Below are 10,836 nucleotides of genomic sequence, written 5' to 3' on the forward strand. Positions count from 1 at the left end.
AGTCATTCTTTTATTCCTGACATAGCTGTAGAAAGCCTTAGGGTTATCCTTGATCCTACCTGCCAAAGACTTTTCATGTCCCCTCCTGGCACTTCTTAGCTCTCTCTTTAGGTCCTTTCTAGCTAACTTGTAACTCTTGAGCGCCCTAACTGAACCTTCACGTCTCATCTTTACATAAACCTCCTTCTTCCTCTTGACAAGTGATTCAACTACTTTAGTAAACCACGGTACCCTCGCTCGACTACTTCATCCCTGCCTGACAGGTACCTACTTATCAAGGACACGCAGTAGCTGTTCCTTGAACAAGCTCCACATTTCCATTGTGCCTATCCCCTGCAGTTTCCCTCCCCATCCGATGCATCCCAAGTCTTGCCTCATCGCATCATAATTGCCTTTCCCCCAGATATAACTCTTGCCCTGCGGTATATACCTATCCCTTTCCATCACTAAAGTAATCGTAATCGAATTGTGGTCACTATCACCAAAGTGCTCACCGACCTCCAAATCTAACACCTGTCCTGGTTCATTACCCAGTACCAAATCCAATATGGCCTCGCCTCTCATTGGCCTATATACATACTGTGTCAGGAAACCCTCCTGCACACATTGGACAAAAACGGACCCATCTAAAGTACACAAACTATATCGTTTCCAGTCAATATTTGGGAAGTTGAAGTCCCCCATAACAACTACCCTGTTACTTTTGCTCCTATCCAGAATCATCTTTGAAATCCTTTCCTCTACATCTCTGGAACTTTTCGGAGGCCTATAGAAAACTCCTAACAGGGTGACCTCTCCTTTCCTGTTTCTAACCTCAGCCCATACTACCTCAGTAGACGAGTCCTCATCAAACGTCCTTTCTGCCACTGTATTACTGTCCTTGACTAACAATGCCACCCTCCCCCTCTTTTACCACCTTCCCTGAGCTTACTGAAATACCTAAACCCCGGCACCTGCAACAACCATTCCTGTCCCTGCTCGATCTATGTCTCCGAAATGGCCACAACATCGAAGACCCATGTACCGACCCATGCCACAAGTTCACCCACCTTATTACGGATGCTCCTGGCATTGAAGTAGACACACTTTAAACCACCTTCTTGCCTGCCGGTACATTCCTGCAACTTTGAAACCTTACTCATGACCTCACTACTCTCAACCTCCTGTATGCTGGAGCTACAATTCAGGTTCCCAACCCCCTGCTGAACCAGTTTAAACCTTCCCGAAGAGCACCAGCAAATTTCCTCCCCAGGACATTGGTACCCCTCTGGTCCAGGTGCAGACCATCCCTGTTTGTAGAGGTCCCATCTACCCCAGAATGAGCCCCAATCATCCAGGTATCTGAAACCCTCCCTCCTACGCCATCCCTGTAGCCATGTGTTCAACTGCTCTCTCTCCCTATTCCTCGTCTCGCTAGCATGTGGCATGGGTAACAACCCAGAGATAATAACTCTGTTAGTTCTAGAATTAAGTTTCCACCCTTGCTCCCTGAATTCCTGCCTTACATCCCTATCCCTTTTCCTACCTATGTCGTTGGTGCCTAGGGGGACCACGACTTGGGGCTGCTCCCCCTCCCCCTTAAGGATCCTGAAACCACGATCCGAGACATCGCGGACCCTGGCACTTGGGAGGCAACACACCAACCGCGAGTCTCTCTCGTTCCCACAAAATCTCCTATCTATCCCCCTAACTATGGAGTCTCCAATGACTAATGCTCTACTCCTCTCCCCCTTCCCTTCTGAGCAACAGGGACAGACTCTGTGCCAGAGACCTGTACCCCATGGCTTACCTCTGGTAAGTCCCCCCCCCAACAGTATCCAAAGCGGTATACTTGTTACTAAGGGGAATGAACACATGGAATCCCTGTACTGACTGCTTCCTCCCAGCCCCTCTCACCGTCACCCATCTATGCTTATTCTTCGGAGTAACTACATCCCTGAAGCTATGACCACCTCTGCCTCCCGAATGATCCAAAGTTCATCCAGCTCCAGCTCCAGTTCCCTAACACAGTTTCCGAGGAGCTGGAGATGGGTGCACTTCCCACAGGTGAAATCAGCAGGGACACTGACGGCGTCCCTCACCTCAAACATTCTGCAGCAGGAACATTGCACTGCCTTCCCTGCCATCCTCTCTAGATAAAACAAGAAAAAGAAAGGAAGAGCTTACCTGATATTCACCCAACCCCTTAGGTTAGAGGAGGTGGAAGGGTGGGGGACGCTACAAATGTAGTGTTTCGGGTTTAGCAACCGCCCAACTTATATACAGGTACTAACAAATTTTCCCAGAAATCCCCACGGCCGACTTCCTGCAGCTCTGAAGGTAAGTTTTGAAAGGTTAAATATACCTTCCCGACAGAACCCTGGCCACTGCTCCCGCCGAAAATCTGAAGGCCGCTTCTCTTGCAAGGTAAGTTTTTAAAGGTTAAACATACCTTCCCGACAGAACCCAGGCCACTGCTCCCGCCGGAAATCTGAAGGCCACTTCTCCTGCAAGGTAAGTTTTTAAAGGTTAAACGTACCTTCCCGACAGAACCTTGGCCACTGCTCCCACCGAAAATCTGAAGGCCGCTTCGAAGGCCATGATCCATCGGGTTTCCTGACGGGCCAAATTGGTGCATTATTCGTTGATGCTACTGAACGGAGTATGCCTTGGTGAAGCAGACTCTGAATAACCTTTGCGATTTCTCCCTCTGCTTCTTGGGGAAAACCGCACTGCTTTCGGGGTCTGGGGTCGGGGCCTGTAATGTTCACTAAGCCAGCGATCTTGCCACAGTCGTGCTTGTGCTGGGCAAAAGCTGCTTTGTGTCAATGCAAAACTTCCCTAACTTCTCTATACTGACTAATGGCTCGAGGGTCGAACCAGAAGTCTCCTCCTCCGCTGATTCTGTTTTCGTAGACTCCAACTGTGAGCGTGGCGGGGGCTCGTGCTGCCTTTGCCATTCTCCACACACATTTGTTTACCGGGTCGAATGATAGATTGTGGGAGCTTATAAAATTGATACCTAAAATGTGTTTGGCTGTCTGGGGTAGATCGACTAGAGCTAGGGGGTGTTTTGTTTTATTGTTCCCTATTTGAATCGCTACAGGGGCTATGATGTGTCCATGCTGTAAGTGCCCTGTAAAACCGCTGAGAGTAATGGTGTCTGTGGTGGGCCATGTGTCTCGCTGAAACATTGTGGAGGAGTTTAGCGTGGTGTGGGACCCTCCTGTGTCGCAAGAAATTCTATGGGGTGTCCCCGGACTGTGCCTGCCACTACCGGTCTCCCGGACTTGTCCCAAAGGGTGTCACAGACCCAAGTTGGGGAGTCCGAACACCATCAATCGGTGCCGTTCATATCTGCGTTCTCGGAACGGGCGCTAATACTATGGATTGGCTTGGCCCTATTCTTATTCAGGGTGCCTGTCTGCTGGTTTCGCTGCTGTTTCTGGGGCGCATTGCACTCTCGTGCGTAATGTCTTAATTGGCCGCAATTGTAACAGTTTGCTGTGGGCTGTTTCTTCCCTCATTTACCCATGCGGGGTTCTGATGCGTCCTAACTGGATGCATGTTCGCATCTGGCTGCTCTTCCTCTGCTTTACTGTAAGCTGAATTTCCCTGGACCGACTGTTCCCAAGCACGGGATAATCTTTTTAGTACCCATTTCTCATTGTGGGCCTCGTCTGAGACGTCGTAATTTGCGCAAGCTCTCTGTCCTGCTTCTGTCGCATGAAAGACTCGGATGTGGGTCCAATTGGCCATATTGTCTGGGATCAAATGTCGCGGGCTAACTCTCCAAATACCGCTGTGAAATGAATCCACAGGCGTCCAGCAAACGTTGTGGGGTGCTCTGTCTTTTTCTGCCTACATTTGTTTAGGCCTGCTACGGGGTCTCCTTTGTTGTAGCCGATCGCATCTAGGATCGCTGCATGCATTTCTTGGAGGGTGCCTCCTCCTACATTCTGTGGGTCAGGAAGGGCTGCCACAACTGAGGGGTTGAGGCTCAAAACTTTGAGGTTCACTTGCTCTTTTTCATCCAGGCTGTACGTGGTCACCTGTTGTTTGACTCTTGCGAAATAATGGTGCGGGTCCGATGTGGGTAAGAACAGTGTTATTTTATCGCACGCGTCCCTTAATTGAGTGACGGTTAATGGGGTGGTGTACAGAAAATCTGGGTCTCTGTCTGTTGTGGCCCTGCGCTGTGTGGTGACAGGGTTCATGGGATTGTGCTCTGCCTGTGCAGCCGGGGGTGGGGGTGCTTTCCTTTTCTGTGGTTTGTCCTGAGTACATGTTCCATGTACATATCTATGGGCAGTCTCATTTAACTCCTGCCAATCGGGGCCATTTTCTTGGTCTAATTGGGGTCCAAACGTGTCCTGGAATCCATTTTGTACAGAAAGCAGAGATTGCAGGTCTGCAATTTGCTTTTGGCATCTACCGAGCTCTGCCTTTGTTCCGTCGTGGAACTGTGGAGTGCTCGTAGGGCTGCTTTTAAATCGTTACATTTTTGTTTCTGTAACTGCTCGACATGGTGTTCTGTTTCTTCTCTTACCAACACTGCGTGTTGCGTGTCTCGGTAGGCCTTGTCATATTGCGACTGAAAGCTGCTTAAATGGGCGAGACAAGATTAGTGTGCCCGTTTGACATCCGCCATCTCCTTGTCCCTCGCCGCTAACTGCTCTCTCAGTTCCTTGTTCTCTCTCTCATATCCACTCACATCTCCTTCACTACTGTTGTCTCTCTCCTCAATCTCTCTACGGAGCATCCTAACGACCTCCTCTCTGCCTCGCAATTGTGCCAAGCAGGACACGATTGCCATCGGCTTACGAGCTTTCCCTAAGCTCTTCTTATGGATCTCTGTCAGGTTCTCCCACCAAGTATGCCCTATACTTCCAGGACCTGTTTCATCATTCGCACAAAATTCACTCCAAAGGGGCCATCCTTTCCCTTTGAGGTACTTTCTAATCTCCTCTTCCCATACGGGACACTGTCCTACTCTACTGTTCGCTGCGACCTCGAATTCTTGGGGGTTCATAAGGCGTTCCATTGCCTTCATTGCCACTTCTATCGCTATCTCTGGGGTTTCTACCGAATTTGGAACGGGGGGAATAAAGTAGTGATGTAAACACGGGTACGGCTCACGCTATTTTCCGGCCTACAAAACCCCCGACAGTTTTACGCAACAAAATCTCTCAGGTTTACCTTATATCCCTGTTAGTATGCATGCAAATAACTTCCGAATCTTGGTGGTTTGATCAGTATTGGTCTTACGCTTGTGGTTTTTTCTTTTTCCAATTGGATTCTAATTCAAATTTGGGTTCTCTCGGAGTGACTAGACCACTTCTAGGTCGAGTCCCGTCAGATGTCGCCAGTACTGTTGCTCTGTTTATCTGGTTATAAATATGGCGGTCAATATGGTCACCTTCCTTAATCCTAATTATGTTTGCTTTAGAGTTGCCAGGTATCTCTCGATACCGCCACAAGGTTCAACCCCGAATACTGATCAAAGAGCCAATACACCAGTTAGTTAGTTCAAAGTCAATACTATTTATTTACACACACAGTAATATCTACTCATGCACAACAGTACTACAAACTGAACTATCTCTAACGCTAACGCCAATACTTAACTTCGGGTGCCCACTTAGTCAGAGGAACAATGGCCGTTGTTCGGATCTGAGGCTGTTGGGTTCGAAGTGGTACAGGAGAACAGCTAAGGTCGTCCGTCTGGTAGCGAGCATTGACCTTGAACTTACTTGCTTCTGGTGATGCTGGTGGATGGGTCTCTCCAACTGAGAGCCAAAACCAAGAGAGCGAATCTCTCGTGGGGGTTCCTTCTTATACTTGGAGGGGCTTTGCGCGCTTTTAGGCGGGCCTTAAACTTGGTCCCAATTAATTGGGCAACTTCTCGATCACTGTTATCGATCTTGACCAATAAAGGGGTGGGTGCCCTGATGGCTGGGCGTGTCTTAGGTGGCCGTTGGCCTTGCTTTGTTTGTGCTTTTCGGTTGGGGAACTGGCGCCAGGATGTCTGCAATAGTATCGGTTACCTGAGTGTCATTCCTTTGTTTCCCGGAGATGGGCCATCAATATGCTAATCAACCCAGAGTTTCAATTCCGTCTGGGAGCTGTTTCCCAAATATACATTCAGGCTCTGTGCCTGCTTGTTGTCTAGCATTGTCCACAGTTCCCTATATTCTTTGCGAGCGTCCATTTTGTATTCTGGAAGTGGCCATCCCAGATGGCTACACTACAACCCCATGCAGGGGTGTGATTGAGCAGTACTTCGGTATCCTGCAGGTGCGGCTCAGGTTCTAGGACCGCTCTGGAGGGGCTGAGAGGGTCGCTTGCATCGTGGTGTTCTGCTGCTACCTCCACAACGTCATGCAGCAGTGGGGCAACGTGCTGGAGGATGAACGCAAGGCTTCGTCCGCAAGAGAGTCCGTAAGGCAAGTGCACCAGGGCCAACGCGCAGGGGATGCTCTGACCGCCTCCCGGTTCACCAACTAGTGGTGGGGGGACTGGCCAAGGGCACTGACACCGCCACATCTCATCCTCACACCCCACCTCCTCACAAGCCCTTTAGCCACCCCCCCACCCCCATCGGCTGCCCCCCTGCCTGCAACCCCCTCCATGATACATCCCTACCACACTACAAGGTGCAAGCCCTGGGTTGGCAGGAACAGCGGGTCTGGTCCATGGGATAGAGGATGATGACAACCCGCTCTGCGATGAGCTCTGGTGCTCTGCATCATTGGTCTGACGCCTGATCCCTGTAGCACTTTCCACCGTCCACCTGGATGATCCCTGCATGCTCGATGGCCATTCCATCACATAGTTTCTTCGGATCCCTCGGGAGACGGTCGGGGGAGGGGTGGAGCACAGCCACCCACAACATCCGCCCATTCCCTCCCGCCCCATACACACTCTCTCTGGTTCTGTCCAGACAGTCCACCCCTCACACCCATCTGACAGAGCACCGAGACAGGTTGTAACAGTGGTAACAGGTGTTTAATGTGACAACGTATATACAGATTTGTGCCCTAGCTCCTATAACTAGACTGTACCCTGCACCCATGCCAACTTAACTAGTCTCTAACTTTCTGGCCTTAGGTACCATAATGCTACGTCTAGGTGAGTCCCCAGGTGGTACAGCAGGAGTGGTAGGGGCCTGCTGTGATTCCCACACTGTGACCTGGGTCCCCGTTAGATGGCGTCTTCTGGGGCGACTGGACCTGGATGGGCCCGGCTGCTCGGATGTTCCTGGTGGCGTGGTGCTGCGCTATTCTGCCCCCTGCCCACCAAATGCACCAGGGACAGGAGGAGGGGGGGGGGGGGGGGGGGGAGGAGGGAGTCCGAGGTGCTGCGGTGTTCCAGCACCTCCCCATCGGGAGTCACTGGCATGGGCCCCATCACCTCCTCCTCCCTCCGGGTTATTCCATGAGATGGGGGTGCGAGCAGAGCTATCCCCTGAGGCTCCCCTGCCAACTGGCACTGCCAGTCCTGGAGGCCCGCTCTGGTCCCGACCAGGGTGTGCATGCTCGTGACATAGAACATACAGTGCAGAAGGAGGCCATTCGGCCCATTGAGTCTATACCCACCTATTTAAGCCCTCACTTCCACCCTATCTCCGTAACCCAATAATCCTTTTTGGTCACTAAGGGCAATTTATCATGACCAATCCACCTAACCTGCACGTCTTTGGACTGTGGGAGGAAACCGGAGCACCCGGAGGAAACCCACGCACACACGGGGAGAACGTGCAGATTCCGCACAGACAGTGACCCAACGGGGAACCAAACCTGGGACCCTGGTGCTGTGAAGCCACAGTGCTATCCACTTGTGCTACCGTGCTGCCGATGACCATGGAGCGTAGGGTGTGGACCACCTCCGTCTGGGATTGCGTCACATCAGCCAGTGGCTGTGCCACCTCCCTCTGGGACTGGAGCACCTCCCTCTGCATCTGTGCCACGTCGGGCAGCGCCTGGGCAATGCCGCTGGCGTTCCCAGCCATGGCCTCCTGTGACTGAGCCATGCTCAGGAGCGCCATTGTGATTTCCAGGTGGCTCTGGCACACGGCTGCCTTTGAGGCGGCAGCCCTTGGCCAGCGCCTCCTCAGAATGCCCCAGGTCTTGGGAATGCTGATCCATAGTCAAAACCATTACCCCACTGCCTCCACCACGGATGGCACCCGGTCGATGTTGGCCTGGGTGGCACGCATGGTGGGCACCACCTCCTGCACACGGTTGGACTCCTCCAACTGTACCTGCAGGCACTGGATGCTCATCGACAACCCCTCATGTGGTCCCTGGTTCTGCGACTGTATCGTCACAAACGATGGGTCCTCCGTTCCAGAAGCCCTGGACGGCAGCTAATCCCTGGGGTCTCTATACGCTTTGGATAAGCCTTCAATTGTTCTGGGTTACTATTCCTTTACACTTGTGCTGGCAAAGGTTTATGTGCAGTACCACATGTGGCCTCCAGATGAGGCCATTGCACTTTGACTGAGGCTTCACTTCATGTTTCCTGAGCTGGTTGTTCTGCACCATCTTTTCAATCTCACTGGAATGAGATGGCATTATGCTGAAATGAAAATCGCTTATTGTCACAAGTAGGCTTCAATGAAGTTACTGTGAAAAGCCCCTAGTCGCCACATTCCGGTGCCTGTTCGGGGAGGCTGTTACTGTTAATGATGTATATGATGCTTCGAGAGCCAGTATAATTTTCGGAACCCTATTGAGGTATGAGCAACTGCAACATACTAGACAGGAATAAATGAAAGAACTTTCATTTATTTGGCACCTCAGGACATGACAAGATGCTTTACACAGCCAATGAGGTACTTTTGAGGTATAGTCACTGTTACAGGGTTGTCAGTGTGAGAGTTAATTCCTGCACAGCAAGGTCCCACAAACAGCAATTCGATATTGTTTTTAAAATATATATATTTATTAAAGTTTTTTAACACAATTTTTCTCCCTTACAAACAATAACCCCCCCCCCGTAACAAAAAAAAACGAGAAATCGCGCAGAGCAAGATATATACATGGCAAAATGATATATTTACACAGCTTTGTACACTGGCCCTCACCCGTACGTGCCAGTTTCCCCAACCCTTCACGTTATCTCTTGCTCATCCACCCTCCCAGGCAGTCCCCCCTTTCCCCCCCCCTCACCGCCCCCCCTCCCAGGACGTCCCTTCCACCCCCCCTCCCCCCCCCCAAGGTTGCTGCTGCTGCTGACCGACCTTCCTCTAACGCTCCGCGAGATAGTCTAGGAACGGTTGCCACCGCCTGTAGAACCCCTGCGCAGACCCTCTCAAGGCGAGCTTAATCCTCTCCAACTTTATGAACCCAGCCATATCATTTATCCAGGCCTCCAGGCTGGGGGGCTTCGCCTCCTTCCACATTAGCAAGATCCTTCGCCGGGCTACTAGGGACGCGAAGGTCCGAATGCCGGCCTCTTTCGCCTCCTGCACTCCCGGTTCGTCCACTACTCCAGATATTGCTAGCCCCCAGCTTGGCTTGACCCGGACTTTCACCACCTGAGATATTGCTCCCGCCACTCCTCTCCAGAACCCCTCCAGTGCCGGGCATGACCAAAACATATGGACATGGTTCGCCGGGCTCCCTGAGCACCTTCCACATCTGTCCTCTACCCCAAAGAACCTACTCAACCTCGCCCCCGTCAAGTGCGCTCTGTGGACCACCTTAAATTGTATCAGGCTGAGCCTGGCACACGAGGAGGAGGAATTAACCCTACCTAGGGCATCAGCCCACAGACCTTCCTCGATCTCCTCCCCCAGCTCTACCCCCATTTACCCTTCAACTCTTCTACCAGCGCTTCCCCCTCTTCTTTCATCTCCTGGTGTATTTCCAACACCTTGCCTTCCCCGACCCATACACCCGAGATCACCCTATCTTGAACTTCTTGTGCCGGGAGCAACGGGAATTCCCTCACCTGTCGCCTCACAAAAGTCCTCACCTGCATGTATCTAAAGGCATTTCCCGGGGTCCGATATTGTTTTTTAAGTGCTGATTGAAGGATAACCATTAAAGAGGTCACTGGGGAGAACTCCCTTGCTCTTCTGCAAGATAATGTACCTGAACCCACAATCCTCTAACTCGGCTGACATCCATCTCCCAAGTACTGCGAGCAGGGTTGCTGGTGTTCCATGATTTCATGCCACTCCGATAGGGAAGGACGACTGAATAAAACTTGGGGCATTTTTAGTCTCTGCGGTGAGATCACCTGGCAAAGGGATGGCCATTTGCTGCCAGTTCACAGCTGCCCATTGTTACACCTTCAAGCTTCAGGGTGATTAAATTTAGGCTGCTTGGTCCAACCATTAAATGTCGAAGAACAGATGCCAGATGCCAACCCCCCCCCCCCCCCCCCCCGCCAGCATTCGGGAATTTGCTGGAAGTTACAGAAGGCTGAGCACAGCTCGGGCTGGGAGTTGGGGGGGGGGGTGATGGTGACAGACATTCATTTTCCTCCCAGTGTGAAAAACATAACTGCAGCTGCCTGCTGACAGGACTGGTTGCGGCATACGTGATCGCACAGCCCAAGTGGAGCTTGAGAGGGACAAAGGTAGCTTCAGAGAGTGCAGTGAATTGGAAAAAAAAATAGGCTGCACGATTCCAGGCAGCTCTCCTGCTTGTGAAAGTCCAGGGCAGGAGGCAGCGTGAAGCGGTTGAAGCCTGAAGCTCCTTTGAAGCAAATTAGGAAGCAAGACAGGAGGGAATTACTCTCAACATGATTAACCTCCCCCCCGCCCAAAAAAAAGACAGTTCAGGATGAATTCCCTTTCACACGGGGTTCTTGACTTGAGGAATGACCCGGCAGCTATGGATTCCT

The sequence above is a fragment of the Scyliorhinus torazame genome, chromosome 12 (genome assembly GCF_047496885.1).
Source record: "Scyliorhinus torazame isolate Kashiwa2021f chromosome 12, sScyTor2.1, whole genome shotgun sequence".
Classification (NCBI taxonomy): Eukaryota; Metazoa; Chordata; class Chondrichthyes; order Carcharhiniformes; family Scyliorhinidae; genus Scyliorhinus; species Scyliorhinus torazame.